Source organism: Tamandua tetradactyla, chromosome 4 (genome assembly GCF_023851605.1).
Source record: "Tamandua tetradactyla isolate mTamTet1 chromosome 4, mTamTet1.pri, whole genome shotgun sequence".
NCBI lineage: Eukaryota > Metazoa > Chordata > Mammalia > Pilosa > Myrmecophagidae > Tamandua > Tamandua tetradactyla.
This window is the reverse complement of record NC_135330.1, coordinates 62,716,803-62,725,807: the sequence shown is the minus strand read 5'-3', so window position 1 is coordinate 62,725,807 and position 9,005 is coordinate 62,716,803.

Genomic DNA, 9,005 nt, shown 5'->3' with positions numbered 1-9,005 from the left:
AAGGGGCCATTGGGCTGTTAAAATGATTTTCTTCTTTGAGAAGGCAAGGATGTCATGCCATTGCAAATGTGAATGTCAAATTCTTATCCAGCTTTTATGTTCTATGGGAATTGTAACTCCTTTTTTTCTATCTTGGATTAAGATAAGGCAGTTCATCTGGCAAGTCTTCAACCTCATTTGGCAATAGAATCCTTATTGTCTCATATTACAGAGAGTTTCAGATGTCTCTGTCTGACTGAACTAGGTAGGTAATCCAGGAAGCCATCTGGAGGTTGAGTCATGACAAGACATTTTCTCAGGGCTAAATGGCTCATGGGACTCAGCCTTGAGAAAGTTGTGAGAAATAGTGTGCTCCCTCCCAGGGAAACAAGGCTTCACCAATGGCTTCAGATCTTACTGATAGCATAATTATGGCTTTTTGTCTTTAAATAGGATAGGAGGATAGTGAGAGCTAGCCCCTTCCTCTGAGAGAACCAAGCTACCTACCACTTCTCTCTCTGGTGAAGAGTAGCTCTTTCTACAGAATGCTGCTAAGTGCACAGCTGGAGGGAGAGAGAGTAGATGTTCAGATGCTTTAGCCTTGGAGCAACCTCTGCTTTTTTCTGTGTGATGTATTTTAATATTGTACTGGTTTGAAAGGATGTATGTACCCTTGAAAAGCCATGTTTTAATCAAAATCCAATTTCATAAAGGCAGAATAATCACTATTCAATATTGTATGTAATTAGATCATCTCCCTGGAGATGTAATCAAATCAGGAGTGGTTGTTAAGCTGGATTAGGGGAGATGTGTCTCCATCCATGTGGGTGGGTTTTGATTAGTTTCTGGAGTCCTATAAAAGAGGGAACATTTTGGAGATGAAAGAGATTCAGAGAGAGCAGAGAAGAGTGACATAACCACAAGAAGCAGGGAGCCTACAAGCCAGTGACCTTTGGAGATGGAGAAGGAAAATGCCTCCTGGGGAGCTTAATGAAACAGGAAGCCAGGAGGGAAAGCTAGCAGATGATGCTATGTTCGCCACATGCCTTTCCATATGAGAGAGAAACCCTGACTGTGTTCACCATGTGCCTTCTCCCTTGAGAGAGAGAGACCCTGAACTTCATTGGTCTTCTTGAACCAAGATATCTTTCCCTGGATGCCTTAGGTTGGACGTTTCTATAGACTTGTTTTAACTGGGACATTTTCTTGGCCATAGAGCTGTAAACTAGCAACTTATTAAATTCCGCTTTTTAAAAGTCATTCTGTTTCTGGTATATTGCATTCCAACAGCTAGCAAACTAGAACAAATATACTTTAAAATCCCAAGGACTAATTCTCTGGGTAACTTGTATGAATTTTGTAAGTGGATTAAATGAGTTGAGACTGAACATTTACAGGAACAGGGTCATCCCTAAAGTGATTCTTAAATGTAAATTTCAGTGCATGTTGGGCATGATATTTTTTCTCTGTGAGCACATTTCTAGAAAATTGTATGTTATTAAGGAAAATATGATCATTTTGGTTTAGGTAATTCAAATGAATTATCTCAGTCTAAGAGAGCTTCTTATACGCATATGGGAAATTAAATTTAACTTAAAAAATACTTGGCTTTTAAAAATAAACGATTTGCTACTTATAGCAATGGCACTGAAATTTTGTAAATAAGTAGAACAATTCTTCAGCTTCCAAGGTTTCTTATTAAAAAAATCTATAAACCCATAGGTAAATGTGTCAAGATTACCTTTTAGGTTAGCCAAATGGAGAGCTTCTCCCCAACTACTGTGTATGTTGGGTTGCAATTCCTTTGTCGTTAACTGTGAGTAGCCCTCACATGGTTTCTGATTTCTAAATTCATGAAATAGATGGGTAGATATGAAAAACTCCAGTTTTCTGTAACTGTCTAGTTGGCAAAGAGTTGTGTATTAAAGGTCTTACTACTGTTTCTTAATAAAAAGTAATATACAAGGAGACAGGGAAGGATGGAAATGAAGGGAGGTATGGGATTTAGTTAGTCCTCTATGGTGGCTAGTGAATAACTAGGAACTGACTGGATCAATTGTTTAGGGGACTTACATGACTGGACACAGATTGTATACCAGTGTGGAATGGGTGGAAGGGCAAAGATCACTGCACAGAACTGTAAGTTTCCTTAACTGTGGAGGCTGGCACCCATCCCCCACTGGCATAGCAGGTTGCTTTGGAGTTACTTGCCCATGGGAAAAAGAAGCAGATTCTAGTAGGAGCAAAGGAAGACAGCTCATTCAAGTTTCAATTGTGGAATTAATGAATAAATTTAGACATGTGAAATACAAGCTCTGAGCACAGATAAACCTGAGCAAGCATTAAAGGAACTTGGAGGTTTTTCCCCAGCAGAGAGGAAGCAGAGAGGAAGTGGGGAAAATGGGCACATAGAGCTAGATACCAATTCAAGCTCTTGACTGACAAACCCAGGGGGCTGGTGTCTGCTCTGAAAAGGATTCCTTTTTTTTTCTTCAGTTTTTAACAGCCTATTAAAATAAATCTGCAGGCATTCTCAGGTTTCAGAACTTCCCCAGGCAAGGGTGGATTTAAGGTATGTCTGAGAGATAAAATAAGGTGAAAGAAATAATTCCTAAGGGTGTATTTTCCCCAAGAGTGTGGGTGGGAGACAGGACCCATCACAATTGGCAACTCTCATTTAGAGAATTCAGCCCTCAGGGATTGGGTAATATAAACAGTTTAGGCCCACCTTTTGCCTCCAACTGTATCTCAGCCAGACTCCTGGCAGGGACAGGGTCTGTTAAGAATTAAAGTCACCATACCACTTTATACCAGTGGGGACCTGTGGGCTGAGAAGCATCACCTGCTGGGAAGGATAGGAAAAGCATCAGGGTCTCACAGGAAAGACTGGCATCCTGCTGGGTCTCATCCTCAGGGGACCTTAATACTGATTATACCTTATTGCTGAGTCCTGGGCCTGTCTTGTCTGGGAAAACCTGATTGGGGTTGATCCTATGTGGTAGGACAAGGACCAGAAAAACAAGAGCTGAAAAATTCTGATCAGTTAAACAGAAGCTATGTAAGAAGTCTAGAATGAGTTGAAGTGAATGTCAAAGAACAGATAGAGAATAAAGCTGACAATAAGAAAACCCTAGGTAAAAGAGAAATATCCTCCAGAATAAACTAGTCAAGGCAATCAGATGCCGACACATCAGCAAAAAATCATGTCATACTAGGAAGAACAAAGATACAGTCCAAAGGAACAAATTAACACTTCAAATGAGATACAGGAGTTGAAACCACTCATTAAAGATCTCCAAACAAATCTTCTAAATCAAATAAAAAATCAAATCAATGAGTTGAAAGAAAATATGACAAAAAGGATGAAGGATATAAAGAAGCCACTGTGTGACCATACAGAAGAACTCAAAAACTAGAAGCAAATTTGAGGAGGCAGAAGAATGGATCAGTGAACTAGAAAACAGAACATCTGAAATCCTGCACACAAATGAACAGATTTTTTTTTTCTGGAAAAGAATGGAAAAATACAAGCATTAATACCCACAATTGGGTGAGCCATGTCTCCATGGAGCTTATCCAATCAAGTTTCTAACCTACAGTACTGGATAGGGATTAAAAAGAAACAGGGGTACAAAGGTAGTTCAGTGGTAGAATTCTCACCAGCCATGTGGGAGACCCAGATTCAATTCCCAGTCCATGCACTTCCCCCTTTCAAACCAGCACAGCATATAAAAGTCCTAAAGACAAATGGTAGAAGCAGTGCCTTTACAGTAATAATATTAAATGTTAATGGATTAAACTTCGCAATCATAAGATGTAGATGGATAGAGTGGATTAAAAAACAGGAACCATCTATATGCTGTCTACAAGAGACTAACTTCAGACCCAAGGAAAAAATAGGTTGAAATTGAAAGGTTGGAAAAAGATATTTCATGCAGATACCAACCAGAAAAGAGCAGGGGAGCTTTACAAATACCGACAAATTAGACTTGAAATGTAAAACAAAATAGATAAAGAAGGACTCTATATATTAATAAAGAGGCCAATTCATCGAGAAAACATCACAATCATAAATATTTATGCACCAAGCCAGAGTGTCCCAACGTAAGTGAGGGAAGCACTGAGGGGAGAAGTAGATACCGCTACCATAGTAGTTGGAGACTTGAATACACCACTCTCATCAATGCATAGAACATCTAGATGCAGAGGATCAATAAGAAAACAGAGATTTTTGAATAGTATGATAAATGAATTAGACTTAACAGACATTTACAGAACATTACAGCCCACAAGAGCAGGATATACATTTTTCCTAAGTGCTCATGGATCATTATCCAGGATAGACACATGTTGGGTCACAAAACAAAGCTCAGTAAATTTTAAAAGATTGAAATTATATTGAACACTTACTCAGATCATAAAGGAATAAAGTTGGAAATCAATAACGGGGAATACTGGAAAATTCTCAATTATATGGAGGCTAAACAGCACACTCCTAAACAACCAGTGGATGTAGGAAGAAATTATGAGAGTAATCATAAGTATCTTGGGCAAATAAAAATGAGAACACAACTTATGCAATGCAGTAAAGGTGGTGCTGAGAGGGCACTTTATTGCCCTGAATGCCTATATTAAAAAAGAAGAAAGAGCAAAAATAGAGGAATTAACTGTTCACCTAGAGAAAGACAGCAAACTGACCCCCCAAAAAACAGAAGGAGAGATATAACAAAGATTAGGGCAGAAATAAATGAAATCGAGAACTTGAAAACAATATAGAGAATCAGCAAAATCAGAAGCTGGTTCTTTTGAGAAAATCAATAGATTTGATGGATCCTTAGCTAAGCTAACAACAAAAAAGAAAAAAAACAGAGAGAGGATGCAAATAAATAAAATCAGAAATGGCAGGGGGGACATAGCTACTGACCCTTCAAAATAAAGGAGATAGTGAGATGATACTATGAGCAACTATATGCTAACAAACTAGACAACTTAAATGAAATGCACAGCTTCCTAGGAAAGCATGAACAATCAGCAGTGACTCAAGAAGAAATAGAAGACCTTAACAAAGCAGTTACAAGTAAAGAGATTGAATCAGTCATCAAAAACCTCCCAAAAAAGAGAAGTTCACGACCATATGGCTTCACATGTGAATTCTACCAAGCACTCAAGAAAGAATTAGTACCAATCCTGTTCACTAATCCAAATAGAAAAGGAGGGAAAGCTACCTAACTCATTCTATGAAGCCAACACTACCCTAATACCAAAGCCAGACAGATACACTACAAGAAAAGAAAATTACAGATTAATCTCTTTAATAAATGTAGATACAAAAATCCTCCACAAAATGCTTGGAAATCAAATCCAATGACTCATTTAAAACATTATACATCATGACCAACTAGGTTTTCTTCCAGGTATGCAAAGCTGGTTCAACACAAGAAAATCATTTAATGTAATATACCACATAACATTAATAAATCAAAGGGGAAAAACTACATGACCATCTCGATTGATGCAGAAAAGGCATTTGATAAAATTCAACATTCTTTCTTGATGTACACTCCTTAAAATATAGGAATAGAAAGAAACCTCCTTGACATAATAAAGGGAATATATGAAAAACCCACAGCTAACATCACATTCAGTGGAGAATGACTGAAAGCTTTCCCTCTAAGGTCAGGAACAAGTCAAGGATACCTGCTGCCACCATTATTATTCAACATTGTGCTGGAAGATCTTGCTAGAACAGTCAGAAGAAAATAAAGGCATCCAAATTGAATGTATACTTGGATGGATTATTTGGTGTGTGAATATATCTCAATAAAATTGCATTAAAATAATGATATATATATTAAGGGTGCTGTAGCTATGATTTACTTCCATAAAGATTTCATTTATCTTAGTAATTTCTTTTAAACCCTTGATTAACACCTGAAATAGTATATTTTATAATTGTGTTGTGAGATCAGGGCTAAGATACCTAAGATTTGGCTTCTCTTCCTCTTGGTATCACTTAATAGGACAGTTGGGAACCTAGTGAATGCCATTAGCCTTTCTGGACATAGTTTTCCTATCTACATCTTGGGGATAATACTAACTTTGAGTTCTATACCAGCTTCAAGGGTTAAAGTCTGATGAATCCTAAAACCTCTTCTGCTTTAGCCTCACCTCTAGATGCTGACTGTAAAAACAAGAGGTCCAATACTCTAACCTCCAGTTTTGGGTAGGGGTTGGAGGAAGGTGGGGTGGGATGGAGGTCACTTAGCAGGTGACATGTAGACCTACCAGGTGTCAGAGCCCAACAGGACCATGAACACATTTGGTTCAACTTTCTTGACTAGCAAGTAAGAAAACTGACCAAGAGGGAAAATAACTCACTCAAGATCACATTGCAATCACAGTAAAAATGATTGCTCCTACTCTTCTCTCTTCTTAGTATTGAAAGATTTGATAATGTACAGAGAAAAAATTGATTGAAGGACATAATTGAGTCAAAAGTAACTGAGAAGCTTCTGCTGTGGAAGTTGCTCATCCCTTGGCTTGGCCAAATTTAGTGGGAAATTTGAGCACTGGATATGAGGAGGTAAGCAGCTCAGTTTTCCCTGAGGCAATTGTATTAATGATAGAATGAGTGATTTAAGATGCACAGCAGAGGAAATGTTCACCAGGTGACTCCTGGCACAGTTTTCCAGACAAGTCCTTTGAGTAAAAAGTCACCAGTAGAGGGAATGGAGGGCTAATAGGAGTTAGAGAAGGTTGTGGAGGTTATGAATGACACTGTACCTGTAGAACCTGGATGAGGCTGGGGGAAAATACCCTCAAGAGAAATCTGGTAAATAGCTCAATAGCTTCACACTCTTACCCTGGCTTTGCTGTGGAGCTACTTGTCTAAGATTACAGCTCCCTCTAACAGCACAAGAACTCTAGGGTCTTTCTCTGGGAAAGTGCAGGGAGAAATAAATTATTGACTTACTTGTTATTAAAAGTACATGGAACTGGGGCTGTATGATGGTGGGTCAGCAGGCAGAAGTCTTGTCTGCCGTGCTGGAGACCTCAGTTCGATTCCTGGTGCGTACCCATGCAAAAATAAAAAATATAAAAAAGGAAAAGTACATGGAACTGAATTCTCTCTGGTGCCCTCCTAGTTATGCCAATAGAATTGGGTGTCAGTGGAGACCACCAAATAAGAGTGCAATAGTGTGCTGGCTTTGCCATCTGTGTATATGTTGGGAGAGAGGTGCTCTTGAAGTGAAAGGACTGGATTTATCCTAGGCTTGGATCATGAAAAGAAGTGAATTAAATTGCTGGATTAAAGAACTGGATTAAAAGGCAGGGTTGTTAAAGCAGCTGTCTTCTGAATTGAGTCCTGTGGCTATAGCCCATCTCCATGATTTAAGCCACACAAATGTTCCCTTTTTGCTCAACTTGTTTCACTTACGTAGGTAGCCTACATTTGCCTCATTATCCGGTCTGCTGGTAATACTCTGTTTTAGAGACTGTTTGGGAATATATTTACACGTTAGTTAAACTGGTTAGAGGACAAAAGGTCTGGAAACTGAGTGAACTAAAATTTGGAATGGGTATGTTGAAGCAAGAGCCAAATGAGTCTCTGTCAAGCACTTAGCAGACTGTTGGCCTAGTGTACTTCATGGATTAAAGTTGGAATTATTACACACAATGTGTATTCACTCTCCTAAGTAAAATTCATTGCTTGCTGCTATTGGAGTATGGATGTGCAATGGGAGATTGGAGCCAATCATGATATCTCTGAGGGCACAATTGGTTGTGCACTGGAGAAGGCAAAAGCTTCCTTCTATAGTTCCCTATCCCTGGCTTTGTAACCTCAGTCAGCAGTATGACCAGCTAGTGCCTGGTGATGTTGCTGGTGCTTCCCCAGAACCCACCTTCACAGGAAATGCTTCCCTAGTAGCAGAACAGGACTCATGAGTGCTGATGAAAGGCTCTAGCATTGACAGCACCTTCTCTTTATCTAGTGCTTTTAATTTTGCATAGTACTTTCTCAGAGATTATCTTTATTACAACTTGATGTGACATTGAAGAAACAGCACTGAACTGAGTAGAAGGTGAGTTGTGACTCAGTTGGGACCCAGTTGGGACTCTGCTACCAAACATGTGAACTTGTGCTAGCAGTTTCCATTCCTTGGGCTTTGTTTAACTCATCTGAGAGGGGAATCCACCTTAGCTCTCATCCTTTTTGGCTTTAGGGTGAGTGTTATGTTATCCTTGTTTGGCAGTAAGGGGAAAAGGGCAGATGGGCCTTTTGCCTAATGGTAGCTGTTCTGTGAAACTGGAACTCAGTCTCTGGACTACTAGACCTGTGCTTTTTCCTGCAGTTCATTCTGCTTCATCAGAGTCTGGAGGCAGTGAGTTGAGCTGCGTATTTCAGTTCCCCAGGTCACTCTTAGAATCATTCTCTGGCGTGGATCCTTCCCCAGCCCTCACTTTGGTGGACCTCTCTCAGAGCTGGGTGGGGAGAGATTTGGGTAGGCAGTCTGGGTGACTTTAGCCTAAGGTTGTTAGTATAGATCTGTGATAGTGAGGGTTGTAAGTGATTCAGGGTCTGGTTGCCCACCCTGCTTATCTTTCACTGACAGATGGACTCACCCCTTCTTCTTGGTTCACTATTTGCAGCTCTTTAAGGCTCTCCTTATCAGTAATGCTGAAAACAAATTGGACTCATAGCTGTCAGTCCTCACCTGTGTTTTCCTTCTGTATAGTTGGGTGCCTTTTAAGTTTTCACACAGGTGACTCCTCTGTTGTCTAGCTGGAAACTGGTGGGACGTGACATTGACCAGGCCAGTACTTTTATTTTTCAGGATCCCAGCAGTGGTAGGCTGCTGGCAATCCCATGGCTCATAATAGCAATTAAAAAAATCATTACCAAATAGTACCAGTTATTTAAGCAGATATTATCTTTGAAATTCTTCCTCACTTGGGTCCCTTGGGTTTGGAGAATGAGGAGGAGATGAGATACTGGGATGCAGACTGGCATGCCTTAACATCCT